The sequence below is a fragment of the Dromiciops gliroides genome, chromosome 3, assembly GCF_019393635.1.
Source record: "Dromiciops gliroides isolate mDroGli1 chromosome 3, mDroGli1.pri, whole genome shotgun sequence".
Classification (NCBI taxonomy): Eukaryota; Metazoa; Chordata; class Mammalia; order Microbiotheria; family Microbiotheriidae; genus Dromiciops; species Dromiciops gliroides.
The window spans coordinates 305,590,472-305,607,687 of NC_057863.1; the positions used below are offsets into that span (position 1 = coordinate 305,590,472).

The window sequence follows — 17,216 nt, forward strand, 5'->3', positions numbered from 1 at the left end:
TTCATAAGAATATTTTATTACTGCATGCTAGCCTTAGTCATCTTTCACGATGCTCCCGCATTGCAGCGAGTATATTTTGCATGGTAGAGGGCAGTGGGGATGCTAGAGAAGCACAAAGGTTTTTGTTTACTTTTTTTTAAAAAAAAGCTGCTAAAGAGGGCAGCTAGGTGGCACAGTGGACAAAGCACCAGCCCTGGATTCAGGAGGACCTGAGTTCAAATCCAGCCTCAGACAATTGACACTAGCTGTGTGTCCCTGAGCGAGTCACTTAACCCCCATTGACCTGCAAAAAAAAAAAAAATTTAAAAGCTGCTAAAAATAGCAGCCCTAACAATCTTTAGTCACTGTTTCCAGGTAATCAGGGTAAAGAATAGAAATATAAAGTCCATTTAAGTGACAGCAGTCACTTTGCAGCTAAGTAGCACAGTGGCTAAAGCACTGGGCTTGGAATCAGGAAGATTCATCTTCATGAGTTCAAATTTGGCCTCAGACACTTACTAGCAGTGCGCGACCCTGGGCAAGTCACTGAACCCTGTTTGCCTCAGTCTCCTCATCTAGAAAATGAGCTGGAGAAGGAAATGGCAAACCACTCCAGAATTTTTGCCAAGAAAACCCCAAAATGGGGTCACAAAGAGTCAGACATGACTGAACAATGACAAAAACAAAGTCGTTTTTGACTTTCAAATGAATTTGCTCCAACATTTTAATGTGTCCAGTTCATTAGATTTGTGCATGGGGAAGGGGGACAGCTAGGTGGTGCAGTGGATAAAGCACCAGCCCTGGATTCAGGAGGACCAGAGTTCGAATCTGGTCTCAGACACTTTACACTTACTAGCTGTGTGACCCTGGGCAAGTCACTTAACCCTCATTGTCTCACCAAAAACAAACAAACAAAAAGATTTGTGCATGTGGGCCTAAAGTTTGGAATCTGTATTTGCCAGTCACCATTCAATTTCTATAATAAAGTGAATCCAGATTTAAAATCTGTGCCTAACATGTATAACCTATATCTGATTGCTTACTGCCACTAGGGGGTGGAGGGGGAATAGAATTTGGAACTCAAACCTTTAAATAAAATGTTTATTATTATTAAAAAGATCTAGATATATGGCAGGGATGCCAAAATAGCCAAATAATTAAGGTTCAGCTTTAATTAATTATAACAAATATTAACTACCTGCTGTTTCTATAAAGAACTGTGCTAACTCTGCTAGGCACTGGAGGAGACAGAAAGGTGAGGTGAGACATAGCCACTGCCCTCATAAAACCTGAGCCCAGGTACAGCATTGGGATTAGTATAATACAGTAAGTACATCACAAAAATTCAGCAGAACTACAAAACCAAGTGTTGGGGGAAGTTCAGGGAGGCAGTTCCATGGAAGAGGGGGTGGTGTGAGGTTGGGAACTGAGCTGTAGACTAAAGGAGGACTTCAGCAGGTGAAGAACAACATCGAGGATATTCTTGTCATAGGGAACAACATGGACAAAAACACCACATGGGAAAGTAGAGGCAACAGAGAATTATCCCATTTGGTGGAGCAAAATGTGCATGGAAGGGAGGTCAAGTGAGATACCTGGAAAAACAACAGAGACAGACTATGGTGGATCTTCAACAGCAGCAAAGGATTTGGTAGCCCTTGGTGATTGGTTTTTATATATATATGACCAGATTTATATGTTGGGCAGGTTCATTTGTCAATGGGATAAAGGATAGATTAAAGAGGAAAGAGAACAGAGGTACACAGTGTCTTAAAAGACTCTTGCTAAGATTCGTGCAGGTATTATAGACAAGCTATGATAAGGTAGCAATAGTGGGAATATATAAAGAGAGAACAAATGTGGAAGGTGAAATCTATTGGACTTGGGAAATGATTGGTTCAATCCATCAACAAACACTTATTAAGCACCCACTACATGCCAGGCATTGTGCTAAGCGCTGGAGATACAAAAAAGAGGCAAAAGACAGGCCTTCCCCTCAAGGAACTCACAGTCTAAGGAAGAGTTGACAATAACCTCATGGCTTCAAACATGGAAGACTGGAATAATGATACTGTCACTTATAGAAATAGTGGAGTGTAAAGAAGGAGCTTATTTAGAGGGGAAAGGAGTAGATAAAAAGCATGGTTTAAGTTTCAGGTGCCAGTGAAACTTCCAGGTAAAGATGGGTAGGAAAATGTTAGAAATGGAGATCTACAGGTCAGAGATGAAGAGAAAAATCTGTCATACATGGAAGTGGTAGCTAAAGCAAAGGAAAAGAACATGTGCAAAAGAGAGGGGTAGAGGGAGGAGAAGGCGGCCAAGGGATAGCCTCCCAGCCAAACAAAAGAGAGAGAGGAGATAGGAGTGAAGAACTGGGAGCTTCCAAATATTTTTTCTTTCTCTTCAAGCCTCTGGCCACACTCCCATACCCTTCTCATCCTTCTAGAAGGTAGAGGAATTTGCCTTAATAAGTAAAGGATGCCTTTTCTTCTGTTATCAGGGGGAAGGAAAGAGTAGCTAATGAAGCTAAAAGAAAGAGGATTGAGGGAGCTCTTCTTGTCAGATGGCCACAATATTCTCGGTAAAATAAATTAGATCATTTCATTGTAAATGTGAAGATAAAGAAAATAGTTTTGGAACAGTCACTGTGGAGAATGAGATAAAGATTCCCTAAGTAGTCAAAGCAGCTTTACCAAAAGGACAGAATTTTTTTTTTTTTAATTCAGGCAGGAAAATGACTGTAGGTGCCATAGGAGACTCTAAGTACTCTGATTGGTATTGTTACTATTCCATACATGTTTATGGTAGGGAAGTTTCTCAGTCACATTGCTTAATTTGAAATGGACTGGATTGGCAAATTATACACAATGCTATATAGTCTGAACATAACACTATCCCACACACAGAAGAGGAGCTATATGTATGTGTGGAGAGTATGAGACCTGAGCTAACCACTTAGTGAGATACACTTGACAGTTCCTTGGAAGCCTTTCCAAATTAAGAGAGAAGAAAAGCCTATGCAGGTGCCTAATTTGAAAGGCACGATTTAGCTTTTAAATAAGCATTTGTTCCACAAGTAATTATTACTAGACAGGAATAATTGTTTCCTATTCTGCATAACTGACCCGTGCTCTGAAATATTGTCTTTTTAGAATGCACTGTACCCTTGTCTCACTTTAAAGGACAGAGTTTCTCAAAAGGAAGAAAACATTTTTACATCTTTTATATTCACAAAGGAAATTCTCTTCTTTTCATAAATGATGCTTGAACCTAGATGACTAGTTGTTCTGAAGGATTAAGACTGCAAGATTCCTCCAATCTGGAGGAATCAACTAAAAGTTATAAAATCATAGTATTTGAGAATTAGAAAGGAGCTCAGCCTCGATCTGATCCAACCCAAAAGGACTACGTCACTAAAACAGAGCTAACAAGTGACCATCTATCCACTGATGGAAGACCATTGGTGCAATAAACCCATTCCCCTTTTGGACAGCTCCTACTCTTCCTATAATTTTCCCTAAGGGGGCAGGCCTTTGAGTGAGGTGTCATACATGGTATGTATCACTATTATCAATAGCAGCTTTAGAGAGGAGTTTTCAGAATACTTCCTGTCCTCAACCTGGCTCCTATTATGTCCCTATCAGATTCCTTTGGTGATACAGCAAAGTGAATGTGAAAAACCCCATTTACCAGTTTCCATCCTTCCTTATCTCTTAACCATTCAATTTCAAATCCACAGTTTATCTGTATTGTAGGAACATCAGTCATTGAACATTGGGCTTATTTCTTTGAATGACCTCAGAATACAAAGTTCTTCAGTGGAAGGACTTTCTTCTTTTGAAATTGACCACCCTTGTCAATGAATTCATAACTATAGAAGACGGATGACAAGGTACCTCTTGACACCGGTGACCAAGGTAGAGAAGGAAGCATACATTTTCAGGTATGCCTAACATGTGAATTTATTTTGCTTGACTATACTTGTTGGTTACAAAAGAGGTAGTGAATAAGTAGTGACAATAATGCAAAAAAGCAAAGAAAAAAGCATCAGTGAAACTTTTTAAAATATGTAGACAGGCAAGAGGGGGAAGAGACAAGCAAGGCAATGTTAATATGCCCTTAAAAAAAGCAAACTCCATGTCTGAGTCATGATTTAATGTACAATTCTCTTATTTTATACATATGGAAAGATGCATGTTTATTGAACATACATGTTAATTTCATCTTTTTTTTTCTTTTTTTAAAGTAAGTGATCTGGATTCAAGTCTCAGTTCTACCACTAATTTGAGACCTTGGAAAAGTCACTTAACCCATCCTAAATTCATTTTTCTTCATCTGTTTAAAAGAGGGGACAGGATTAAAAGGATCCTCTCAAGTCACTTCCCACTCAAGAATTTTATGATTTTAAAACTTCAAAATTGCTTTTCTAGTACTTCTACCCAAGTACCATATACTGACACTTATTTTCTTTTGAGAAAACACTCAAATTTGAGAGAAGATATTTAAGTTAGGAGATAGTTTCAGTAGACCTCAGAGCAACACCCTAATTTTGGAGAAACTGTCAAATATATGATTTTTTAAAAAATATTATGTGTTATGTACATGTGTCCACTGGAGTGTGTGTTGGGTTTTTTTTTTTTTTTTTAGAGATCTTGCCTTTCTTTAAAGAAAAACGTTCAGATCATAAGTAACAGGTGGCTTGTTTTCTTCCTGTTTTCCCGTATGCTGTGGTTATACTATAGTGCTGCTAACTGATGGAATGAATGGTCTCTGTTCCAGGGAGATAGGTCCCAGTAATGAGGCTACCCCATTGGATTCACGTGCTTTGACACAGCTGTGCTAGGAAGCTTATATGACAAATGGTCACACTCTGCTCTGCCTCCAGCCAAATCATTTTAATCTCCCTTCCTCGTGAGCTTTAAATAAGCTGTCCCATTTACCCAAATAGCAATTCAGGGTGAAATTGCTGTGTTCAAGCAATATTGACAACAATCATGTTTTAAAGGTCCCAGTTCACACTAATGGTTATTCTTTTGCTGTGTTATAAAGTTACTTCCCCCTACAGTTTTGAAGGAGATTGGCAGTTTCTTAAATTTTACATTAATCATTGAACCTGCTTCAGTTCTGAAACTAAAATATGAAGAACAAGGCCCCCAGCCCCCCATGCTCTCTGACCAAACAATCTTAAAATAACTTCACTTGGCGAAGTTCAGAACAGCTGAAACAAAGGATTAGTGTGTGTACCTCTGGTAACATCAATTTCACCTACTGAAAACAGCTACGTTTTTATCAGTCTGTTACCAGGTCACAATCAACAGGGATTCTTGGGGAAGATACCATCTCAGTCCTAAGAACTCTTCCTGTGCCCATTTTTATTCACATAAAGGTCTACTTTGTAAACACTAACTCTTGAACTCATCTCTTGTCCTCTGTGGCTATATGTTTTTGTTTGTTTGTTTGTTTTTTTAAAGTGGGGCAATTGGGGTTAAGTGACTTGCCCAGGGTCACACAGCTAGTAGTAAGTGTTAAGTGTCTGAGGCTGGATTTGAACTCAGGTACTCCTGACTCTAGGGCCGGTGCTCTATCCACTGCGTGTGGCTATATGTTTTTAAGTTTTTTCCATACCTTTGAAAAAAACTAATTTCCCTACATATCTCTAATTCCCTATAGAACTTTTCTTGTAGCAGAGAAGAGTGAAGCAGTACTAACCACACCTAGTAGTAGCCATGCACATCCCCCTGCCTTTCTACTAATTGGAGGGAAATTTGTCTGATTACCTGTCTTTTAGGACCAAGGTTAGTCAGCACACTTAATTTTTTTTTTCCTTTTTCTTTATATACCCAGGATAAACAGCCCCTGATAAAGTTTTAATTGACTGATTGACCAGAGATCAGCTGGCTCTTGATATTTTCATTTTCATTATAATAGTCATATGCATTCTTCTGGTTCTGTGACCTTTGCTCTACCTCAGTTTTTTCCTCCTTTCTCAGAATTCCTTATGTTACTCATTTTTTATGGTGCAGTTAAAAGGCCAGCTATGTGTCGCAGTGGATTGAGTGCCAGACCAGGAGTTGAGAAGATTCATCTTCCTGAGTTCAAATGTGACCTCAAACTCTTACTATCTTTGTGACTCTGGACAAACCCTGTTTGCCTCAGTTTCCTCAACTGTAAATTGTGCTGGAGAAGGAAATGGCAAACCACTCCAATATTTTTGTCAAGAAAATCCTAAATGGGGTTACAAAGAGTCAGATATAATTAAAACCTACTGAACAACAAAACAGTGCAATAATATTCCATTACATTCAGTCATTCTCCATGTGATAAGCACGTACTTTACTTTGGTTTTTTTGCCACCACAAAAGTTTTACAAATACTTCAGTATATTTGGGACCTTTCAGTCTTGACCTCAGTCACCTTCTTGGGGTTTATGCCCAGTAGGGAAATTACTACTAGATGAAAGGATACGGACAGTTTAATGATTTTTCTCACATCATTCCAAATTGTTTTCCAGAAGAGTTCTACTAACAATTCCACTAACTGTATCCATGTGCCTTCCTATTCCTGTCTTCCCATAATCCTTCCAATATTAACTATTTCCATCTTTTATTGTCTTTTTCAAATGAATGGATAAAGTAACTGGAATGAATAAAAGTAAATCAAAAAAGTAATTGGATCATAGATTTAGAGCCGGACAGGACCTCAGAAGTCATCTGAGTCGACCTCTTCCTTTTATAGCAAAGGGTCAAGCAGCTAACCTGACTTGCCCAAATTCAGAAATCTAATAAATACCGGAAAGTAGGATTTGAACCTAGGATACTCTGTCTCCAGAACTAGACTTCTCTCTTTTGTATCAGTCGGCTTCCTGTAAAGGTAGCAACTCAGAGTTGCTCTAATTTTATTATTATTACTGATTTGGAGCATTTTTTAAAAAATTATCTATGTTGTTAGTTTGCATTTCTTTTTAAAACTTCATATCCTTATCTGTTAGAGAATAGTTTTAGTCCTAAGGTGTCAATTTCCTATATGTCTTAATTATCAGAAATCTCAAATATAAAAGATTTTTCTCAATTACAGTTTTTCTTCTTATTTAAATTACATTAATTTTGGTTATACAAAAGCTTTTAAATTTTATATAATCAAAATTGTCTACTTTGTATTTTGTCCTCTGTCCTTTACTTGTTTATGAATTTCCCCTGTAACAATCGTTATTTAAAAAAAAAACTTTTTCCATTCAATTTAAAAAAAATATGAAAATATGTGACATTTTCACTTGGGTTGCTTGTCAATTTGGAACTTATTGGTTGTATGTGGTATAAGATACTGATCGATCGATCTCTCTCTCTCTCTTTTTTTGGCCAAACTGCTCTCTAGCTTTCCCACAAGTCCTTCCCCCAGGAATTTGTGTTCTTGGATTTAAGAGAACACCGGGCTACCACATTCATTTGTTTCTTACTCTTCTTACTCTGTTCCACTGATCTACTTTTCTATTTTTTAAACAAGGCCAAATAACTTTGATGATTACCACTTTAAAATATAATTGTGATCTGGTATTATAAGATGCTCTCTATAACTTTTCCCCCCATTATTTCCTCTCATTCTTTTGAAGACTTTTTGCTACTCCAAATCATTTTTAAAATGTCTAGTTTTATAAAGTAACCCCTTGGTAGTTTGATTGATATCTCAATAAATCTATAAATCAGTTATGATTCACAACCTTGGAGTTTTCCCTGACCAATTTTTCTTAGTCTCCTTTGATGTATCTTCATCCAGGCCATAACTTCTAGCTGTGAGTGTCCCACAGGGCTCTATCCTGGGGTCTCTTCTTCTGAACTATTTCATTTCATGATCTCATTAGTTCCCGTGGATTTAATTGTCATCTCTGTGCTAATGATTCTCAGATCTGTTTATCCAACCCTCACCTCTTTGCTGACCTCCAGACTCCCATCTCCAACTGTCTATTGGACATCTTGAACTGAATACCCTCAGTACATCTTAAAATCAGCATGTCTAAAGCAATTCATCTTTCTACCCAAATTCCAAACTTCTACCCTTCCAAACTTCCCTAGTACTATTCAGGGTGTGGTCATATTCTTGAAACTGAGGAATCATCTTCAACTCCTCACTGTCTCATCCCCCACCCTATAGCCAATCTCTTGCCAAGGCCTATCAATTTTACCTTTGTAACATCTCCTACATCCATCCCTTTTCTTCCTCTGATACTGCTACCATCCTGGTGCAGGCCTCATGCTGGTTGGTCTTTCTGGCAAGAGTCTCTCTTTTTTTTTTTTTTTTTTTTTTTGGTGAGGCAAAAGTGGGGTTGTGACTTGCCCAGGGTCACACAGTTAGTACATGTCAAGTGTCTGATCCAGATTTGAACTCAGGTCCTCCTGAATCCAGGGTCGGTGCTTTATCTACTGTGCCACCTAGCTGCCCCAAGAGTCTCTCCCCATTTTCTAATGCATCCTCCATCCATCTGTCAGAGTGATCTTCCTAAAGCACAGGTCTGACCCTGTCACCGAATGAACTCAAGGGGCTCTCTGTGCAGGATCAAATATAAAAATCCTCTGGTGTTCCAAGCCCTTCATAATCTGCCCCCACCCCCCAACACCTTTCTAGTCTTCTTATACTTCATACCCCCTTCCCACATTCTTTTCTACCTAGTGACACTGGCCTCCTTGATCTTCCTCAAGCAAGACGTTCCATCTCCTGACTTCAGACATTTTTACTCACTGTCACCCATTCCTGGAATTTCTCCTTCCTCATCTCCACCTCCTGGCTTCCTTTAAGTCACAGCTAAAATCCCACCTTCTATAGGAATTTTCCACATCCCTCTTCGTTTTTGTACTTTCCCTCTGTTGTTTATCTCCAATTTATCCTGTATGTATCTTGTTTGTGCATAGTTCTTTGCTTGGTACAGTGCTGCTGTTGAATTGTGCCCAACTCTTCATGACCCCATGAACCACAGCATGCCAGGCCTTTCTATCTTCCATTGTGCCTCAGTCTGTCCAAGTTCATATTCGTTGTTTCAGTGACACTATCTGTCCATCTCATCCTCTGGGGTCCCCTTCTCCTTTTGCCTTCAATCATTCCCAACAGCACAGTCTTTTTCAAAGAGTCTTGTCTTCTCATTATGTGGCCAAAGTACTTAAGCTTTAGCTTCAGTATTTTCCCTTTCTATCTCTCTTATTATAGAATTATTTCTGTAACAAATGTTTTGTATTTATATATGGCCTATGTGTGTCCCAATAGATAACTCCCATGTACTTTGTACAAGCTGAACTTATTTTAATAGAATTTCTTTTTCATTGTTTCCCCTTTGATTTTATAAGCATTATATATAATTCCAGTGATTTTCATGGTTTAATTTTTTATCCTGCTACTTGAATTAAGCTGCTACATCTCAATTTTCTTACTACTTCTTCAGAGTTTTCTAAGTAAACCAGATCATCATCTGCAAAAAAGAGGTAATTTTGTCTCCTTTTTGCTTTCTTTTAGTATTTTTAATTTCTCTCCTATCTCATTATTATAGCTAGCATTTCTAGTACAGTGTCAAATAATAGTGCAGAGAAAGAGTAATCCTTGTTTTATCCATGTACTTATTGGATAACTGGTTGATAAATCATGTCAGAGATTCATGAGGACAATCACCAAACCATATTCACTCCTTCATCCAAAAGAAATGAACCCAAATTTTTGGCCTTCCTTGAAGCGTTCAAAGGAAGGACCTTTCAAGAAAACAGCCAAGATACAAAAGAGGCAAAATCGCCACAATTGCAGAACTCACATACCATTAGCTACTACCACCACTCCACAGTCTCTTTAAGGTTTTCCTAATCCCCTAGTTGGAAAAAAAAAAAATAGCTTTGAAGCTACTCCTACACACACACACACACACACACACACACACACACATCACTATTGGAGAAATCTCTTCAAGAAGGTGGTGAGCTGGTCACTGCTGTTTTTTCAGGTGTTTGACCTGTTTCATGTATCCCACGCAATGACTTTCTGTCAGACAGATCATTAAGAGACATCTTTAACTCCTGTCAAATTTGAACCTGAAAGCACAGGTTTGAGGCCCAAACAACTATGGAAGCAGTTGTACTTTTCATCTTCCGTCTTCCTTGGGGACTTCCTGTCTTGTTCCGTCTTCTGGAGAAGGAGACCTTGTTATTAAGAGTCTTGTCTAAACGTCCTGTAGCCTTAGAAAGAAATGTTAGCCTCCCAAAAGGAGTGTTTGTACTAGAGTATTTGTACTAGAATGCCTATTCAGTATTTAGTTTGTTCCTTGAACTTTGTCCATGGGTCACAGGAACAGAATAACGAGATTTAAAAGAAGAAGATGTTTTCCTTAGTTCTTGACTTCCCTTCCAGGAAGAAAATTCCATGTCGAATGTCTAACTTCCTTAGACGCCCAGCTCATACACCCCCTCCTACGTGACTTTTTTATTCCCCCCAAATTCTAATACCTTTCCCCCAAATTACCTTATATTTAATTTGAATATATTCTGATGGACATATGTACATGACATGCATGTTTGTGAGGTGTCCCCCCCCCAAAAAAAATGTAAGCTTCCTACAGACAAGAACTGTTTCATTGTTATTTTTATCTCCCACACGGTCTGGCACAGTGTCTAGTTGAGGGAGAGAGACAGAGAAAGACTCTTGTTTTATTCATTGGTAAAGTCAGAGGGTGTAAGAGATGATTTCAGTGATTTACATTCATATTAGAAGCTCATTCTTAATTTTATTGTTGTTCAATCATTTCTGACTCTTCATGACCCTCTCTGGAGTTTTCTTGGGAAAGATACTGGAGTGGTTTACCATTTCCTTCTCCAGCTCATTTTACATATGAGGAAACTGAGGCAGAAAGGGTGAAGTGACTTGAACAGGGTCACACAACTAGTAAGTGTCTGAATACAGATTTGAACTCAGTTCTTCCTGACTCCAGGCTCAGGATTCTATCCACTGCCCCACCTGGCTGCCCTATCATTATTATTATGCTAGTATTTTTGTAAACCTTTGTATTTTTATACTTGGTCTCAGGAATATTCAGGGATCCTTGGATCCCACTTGGAGAACTGCTGTTTTAACTATCCAGTCTAGAACCAGATGTTGACTACTAAGTAAGATGTTTCAGGCACATGATTTAAAAAAGGAAAGTCAATTTCACATAGAATTTAACATAAAATTGCTGAAAACATTTTGCATTCTCATAGTATCCGACATTTACCTTTCTTCCCTCTTCCCCATGTATTTGAAAGCTTTTTTCTTCATTGACTTTCATTCTTAAAAGCTCAAATTATGGAAAAGGCCAAAGTCACTTGGGAAACTATTCTGAATAGAGCTGACTTAATTTACCTACATCCTTGTCTTAAGGGAAATGGAAATGGCACAAGGCCATGAAAATTATGATTGTCACAGTACTTTTGCTATACTTCTGAACATCTAAAGAATTTTTGGATTTTCAAGAAATGATCATAGGACTTGCATGAGAGTCACACAGGACTGTAGTTCTTGACATAAAAGAATAATATTTCATTATTGATCACTTATTATGAATGGGGGAAAAAAAGACTCCATGATGTTGGATTTGGAATATACTTCCAACTCCAGTTGGTCCAGCTATCCCCAAAGAGCATTTGCTTGAAGGGCAATCTAGTACTTCCAGAAGTAGCCAATTTCACTTTCAGCTCCCTTTTTGTGTGTTATCTTCCCCTATTAGCACGTAAGCTCCTTGAGTGCAGGGACTGTATTTATTCTTGTATCTTTATCCTCAGCCCTCAGTCTATTATTTTTGTGTCTCAGCCAGGTACTCAAAATTGCAGAAATACCTAAATCTTGGTCACCGAGGACTCCCTTTGAGCATACATGACACCTACAGGCCACATGAGTTTGTAGGGTTCCACCCATGCAAAAGGGGATTTCTTTTTAATAAATCATAGTACAACTCAGCTGTATCATCATTTACCAGCCTTCAGCAAGTTACTCTACTGCACGCCTCTGAATTTCATACTGTAGACTTTGGTCAGAGGGAGAGTAATGAAAGATGATTAAGGAAATATTGGGTAGGTTCTACCTCCCAAATCAAGTATGTTTTTATATTTGTTTCTTTTTAAAACATACTTTACGTTTACAGATGCTTGTTCATTGACAACTGCCCCTTCTCAGAAGTGGCATATAGTAGGTACTTAATAAATCCTTGTTGACAGGCCTTTTCATCAGAACACCAAACAATTCAGTACAATTCAACAGATGTTTATACATCTGTTGCTACATACAAGATACTATGTTAATTGCCTACTGTATAATTTTTTTTTTAATGGACTGTGCCCTGCCCTCAAAGAGTTTACATTCTACTGGAGTGATGTGATATGTACATAGATAATTAAATGCAAAGTACAAAGTAATATTAGTGTATTAATATAAGAATTAGAAAGCACTAGCACCTCAGGGGATCAGAAAAGACCACACAGAGGAGGGGGCACCTCAGCCATGCTTTGAAGAAAGGATACCTAGGAAGCAGAGATGAGTAGGGAAGACATTCCAGACATAGACTGTGGTTTATACAAAAATAGAGGTATGCACAGGAAAAACTAGTAGACCCATTGGCCTAGACTAGAGTGCGTATAAAAAGAAATAATATGAAATAAAGACTGGAAAGGTAGGTATGAGCCGTACTGAGGAGGGTTCGAGCCAAGCCAAGGATTTTGTATTTTATCCTCAAGGCCAGTCCAATGAAGATTTTGAGTGACACAGGCAAATCCCTCTTCAGGGTCATCATTTGGCAGTGATGTGGAAACTGGATTGTCAAGGGGAGAGACTAAATTCCAGGAGACTGATTAGGATGTTTTTCCAATTATTAAGACAAGAAGTAAGGAGGACTTGAATTAGGATGGCAACTGAGTAAGTAAAGAGAAGGGCATGAGTTGTAGAGAGAGAAGAATAAATGGAACTAAAAAAAAAAGAATACGATCCATTACTGAATTGTTGAGTTTTATTGTTGACTTTTTGCAGCTTTCTGTAACCTACAATATTGTTAAGATATGGCTCCACCTTTATGATAACAACCACCCTATGCATTTCTCACCTACTATAGCTACCCAGCTTCAACCTTAGTCATGGTTTTGAATTATTTAATATTACCAAAGATGAAAAAAGCATTATTCCCTAAACTAAATAAGTATTTACTTGTTATACTTTCCTCTTTTAAAAAAGATAGCTATATGTCCTGTAATTTAAACCATTATTTTTACTTAGCTCCTATTCTGATTGCTTATTGTGCGTTGGAAGTGACCCTGGGTTTTGGAAGGCTTTGCCACAAGAGTGCAAGCTCTGGTAGATCTTAGCAAGATAAAGAAACTTTGAGTAGAGACCTGACACTAGACTGTATCACTTGTTCAAGAATCAACCTAGCCAAGTTTTAAAGACTCTCATTATCAGAGAGCTCATCACAAGCTCATGACTTTTTCTTTTTTTCAGGGGCAACAACTTGTAAAGTGTTTCCAGTAAAGAGGAAGGGAAGTGTGCAGAGTGAGTGGTTCTCTCTAGTTTAGTGAAATGTACCTCCATAGATGACTTCATGAGTCCTTGAAGTAAGGTTTAAATTAAGTATAGGCAAACCTCAGAGATATTGCTAGTTGGGTTCCAAACCACCATAATAAAGCAAATAAAGCGAGTCATGTGAATTTTTTGTTTCCCAGTGCTTATAAAAGTTATGTTTGCACTATACAGTAGTCTATTAAGTATGCAATAGCATTATGTCTAAAAAAATGAACACACCTTAATTTAAAAAGTTTATTGCTTTAAAAAATGCTAATCATCATCTGAGCCTTCAGCAAGTGGTAATCTTTTTGCTGGTGGAGGATGTTGCTTTGATGCTGACTGATCAGGGTGGTGGTTGCTGAAGGTTGGGGTGGCCGTGTCAATTTCTTAAAATAAGACAACAATGAAGTTTGCTGTATCAGTTGACTATTCCTTTCACTTGAACACTTAGGGGTCATTGTAGGGTTATTAATTGGCCTAATTTCAATATTGTTGTGTCTCGGGGAATAGAGAGGCCCAGGGTTAGGGAGAGAGATGAGCTAGTGGAGCCATCAGAACATACACAACATTTTTAAATTAAGTTCACTGTCTTTTGGGGACATAGCTCATGGCACCCCAAAACAATTACAATAGTAACAAAGATCACTGATTACAGGTCACTATAAAAGATATAATAATAATGAAAAGTTTGAAATATTGTGATAATTACCAAAATGAGACAAAGAGACACAATGTGAGCCCATGCTGTTGGGGAAATGGCACCAATAGGCCGGCTCAATGCATAGTTGCCCCAAACTTTCAATTTGTAAAAAACACGATATCAGCAAAGCACAATAAATCAAGGTATGCCCGTGCCCAATTTTCATTTAGTACAACATTATTTCATTTAACATAGAAGTCACCTATTTAGTAGACATGGCATTTCTACCATTTTTTTCAAGTGTCTTTTCTTCCTTTAAATCCGGTTCATCATAAGTTATATGTCATACCTGACAATTACCATATCTATTTTGAGACTGCTAAAAATAAGTCGAGCCCAGCTCCCTCCTGGAGAGCAGTGTTTACAATTCCCATCTCCCAGATTACAGGGAAATAGAATACCACCACCTGCTTCTCAGTGACAACAATAAACATGGAATAAAGCAAGCTTACCTTACTATTTGTATGCCTTCTCTTGAAGGTTTCGATTATTTCCTGGCAGCTCTCTCTTCTTAATCACTCCAGAGTCCAGTTTCTCAATCTTGCACTAAAAGAAACTGACCACTCTTTTTTTTTTTTTCCTCAGAACTCCCAATAAGGTTGTCTCTGCAGGTAGAAGAATCCTACGGTTTCCTGCAGCCAAGTGCGATGCTTTTCTCTTTTCTTTTTTCTTTTTTTTGATCCTTTCTCAGTTTTTATTCTGCCACCTGCCAAAACAAAGGGACTTTGCAGACCAAGACCCGAAACAGTAGCAGGGCAAAGGAGAGGCAGTGAGGACCCTGACCCTGCCTGGGACCAAACACTAAATATAACCCCCCTCACTCTCTGTCCAACTCTCTTCATGCTCTGAAGGCAGAGGACCTTCTCAGAACACTGACCCCTCAGCCGGTCAGTTTTTAAGAGAAGAAAAGAGCTAATTAGACCAAGCTCTGGTGGGAAGACACTCGGAAGCAACTAGCTGTCTGCCCAGAGTAGACAAGTAATGACAGGTACACGCAGTGTGTGTGTTTATGTGTGTGCACATGAATGTGTCAGCTGAAATTCACATCTGTCAATACCACCCTCTTTGGCAGGCAGCTTTTGAAGACACTGTCCAGAAGGTCATTTCAAGATGCATGTGCAGATATTAGCCAGGGTTAGAAACCTCCTAGAAGGAACCTTGTTCCTTTTTGCTGCACTGTTGCCTTATTGAATGCACTATAAATGACCTTTTTAGTGCATAATTTGAATGGCATATGGTAAATAATTTTATTCCTTGTAGCCATAAATTTCTATTTACTTTGCATGGGGATGATAGGACTAAGCTGAGCATGAGCCTTCCCCCACCCTTTTTTTTTTAATAACCTTACCTAAAGTATTGTGAAGATCTGTTGTTTTTCAAATATTGTACTTAAATTTGAACTTGAATGGTAGATGGGGAAAAATGGATTTGGATTCTAAAGACCTGAATTCAAATTCCTGGCTCTGCTATGGGAAGTATTGACCTTGACCATGGCAGCTAGGTGGCACAGTGGATAGAGCGCCAGGCCTAATGTCAGAAAGACTCATGTTCCCGAGTTCAAATCTGGTCTCAGACACTTACTAGCAGTGTGACCCTGGACAAGTCACTTCACCCTGTTTGCCTCAGTTTCCTCATCTGTAAAATGAGCTGGAGAAGGAAATGGCAAACCACTCCAGTATTGCTGCCAAAAGAAACCCAAATTGGGTCACAAAAAGTCAGACACAACTGAACAAAAACAAACCTTGACCAAATGACTTATCTCAATTTTGTTCTTTGTAAAATTAAAGGGGGGAGGGGTAAATTACTAGACGACTTCGGAAATTAAGCCTTTGAATCTTTGCTTTTACTTGCCTATCACATCAGTGTCTCTTTCTCACAAGGAGCTTAGAGGTAGTTGTGAAATGGTATTCATTCAACACTTAGCTAGGAAGATATACTTGCTGAAATATAAATGGATTATTTGTGAAAATACAGCTGATTCTCCATTACCCATAAGCAAATTATTTGCTGATCCTCTGTTCTAAGGAGTGAGCACATTCTCTTTTCATTTGTAAAGCCTGAAATATGTCTGGAACAACCTGTCAAAAATGATGCAATAGCAACAATATTCTACCCTAATCCATCCCTCCCTTCCTCTCTCTCTCTGTCCCTCTCTGATTGCAATCGTCTCCTCAGTGTTCTTATTTTTATGAGCTTTAGTAAGTAAAACACATGATCCATGTGTTTCATAGTAATGCTCTACTTAAACTAGAGAGTTTTACTTGGACCTCCATGCTGTTAAAATAACTGAGGTCATCTTGAGTCATTACATGAAACAAAAATACAATACACCTCCTAGAATTGTACAATACTCTCACTGGTTCTTAGATCTAGTCCAAGTCATTCCCAATTTTGCAAAGCCCTTTTCCAACCATGGATGTAAATAGATCAAGCAAGTCCAATACTATATTTTTCTCCCCTAGACTTTCAATAACTATGATTACCAAAGAACACTTGGTAAGTACTCAGAAGGCATAAGACTGCTCATATTTTAAAATGATAAAGAGGTAAGACTATCTATCTATCTATCTATATATATAGAGAGAGATAGATGTATATTCTTATATATACACACACGGAGGGAATAGCAAGTTGTACATGGTAGATTTGCAATTTCATGTGCAATAATTATTGTTGTCCTGTGTTATGAAAATGCTTGTTTTGTTAATAATAAATGCTTTTTCATTAATATCCAGGGTCAAGATTTTTTTTTATTATTTTAAAGGATATTTAATGTAGTTTGTGGCAAAGTAACAAATGCTTATCTAAAGGAGCCCCTTAGTTGGTACAGTGGATAGAGCACTGGCCTCAAGTCAGGAGCACCGAGTTCTAATCCAGCCTCAGTCACTTACTAGCTCTGTGACCCCAGGAAAGTCACTTAACCACAATGCTTCTCCCTCCTTCCCACTCCCCACCCCCACAAAAAAAGGGAAAAGAGAATGAATATGTAATA

At 38.3% G+C, this 17,216-nt stretch overlaps 2 protein-coding genes across 4 annotated transcripts in view; one reads left to right on the plus strand and one right to left on the minus strand.

Moving 5' to 3' along the window:
* Positions 1 to 15,207, minus strand: part of FILIP1L (filamin A interacting protein 1 like) — a 348,713-nt gene extending 333,506 nt beyond the window's left edge. For all 3 annotated transcript variants that reach the window (XM_043994136.1, XM_043994135.1, XM_043994138.1), the window contains exon 1: positions 14,677 to 15,207. The gene's annotated coding sequence lies outside the window, so the exon portion shown is untranslated. The remainder of the gene's footprint in view (positions 1 to 14,676) is intronic.
* Positions 1 to 17,216, plus strand: part of CMSS1 (cms1 ribosomal small subunit homolog) — a 416,392-nt gene that overhangs the window by 340,918 nt on the left and 58,258 nt on the right. The gene's annotated exons all lie outside the window — the stretch shown is intronic.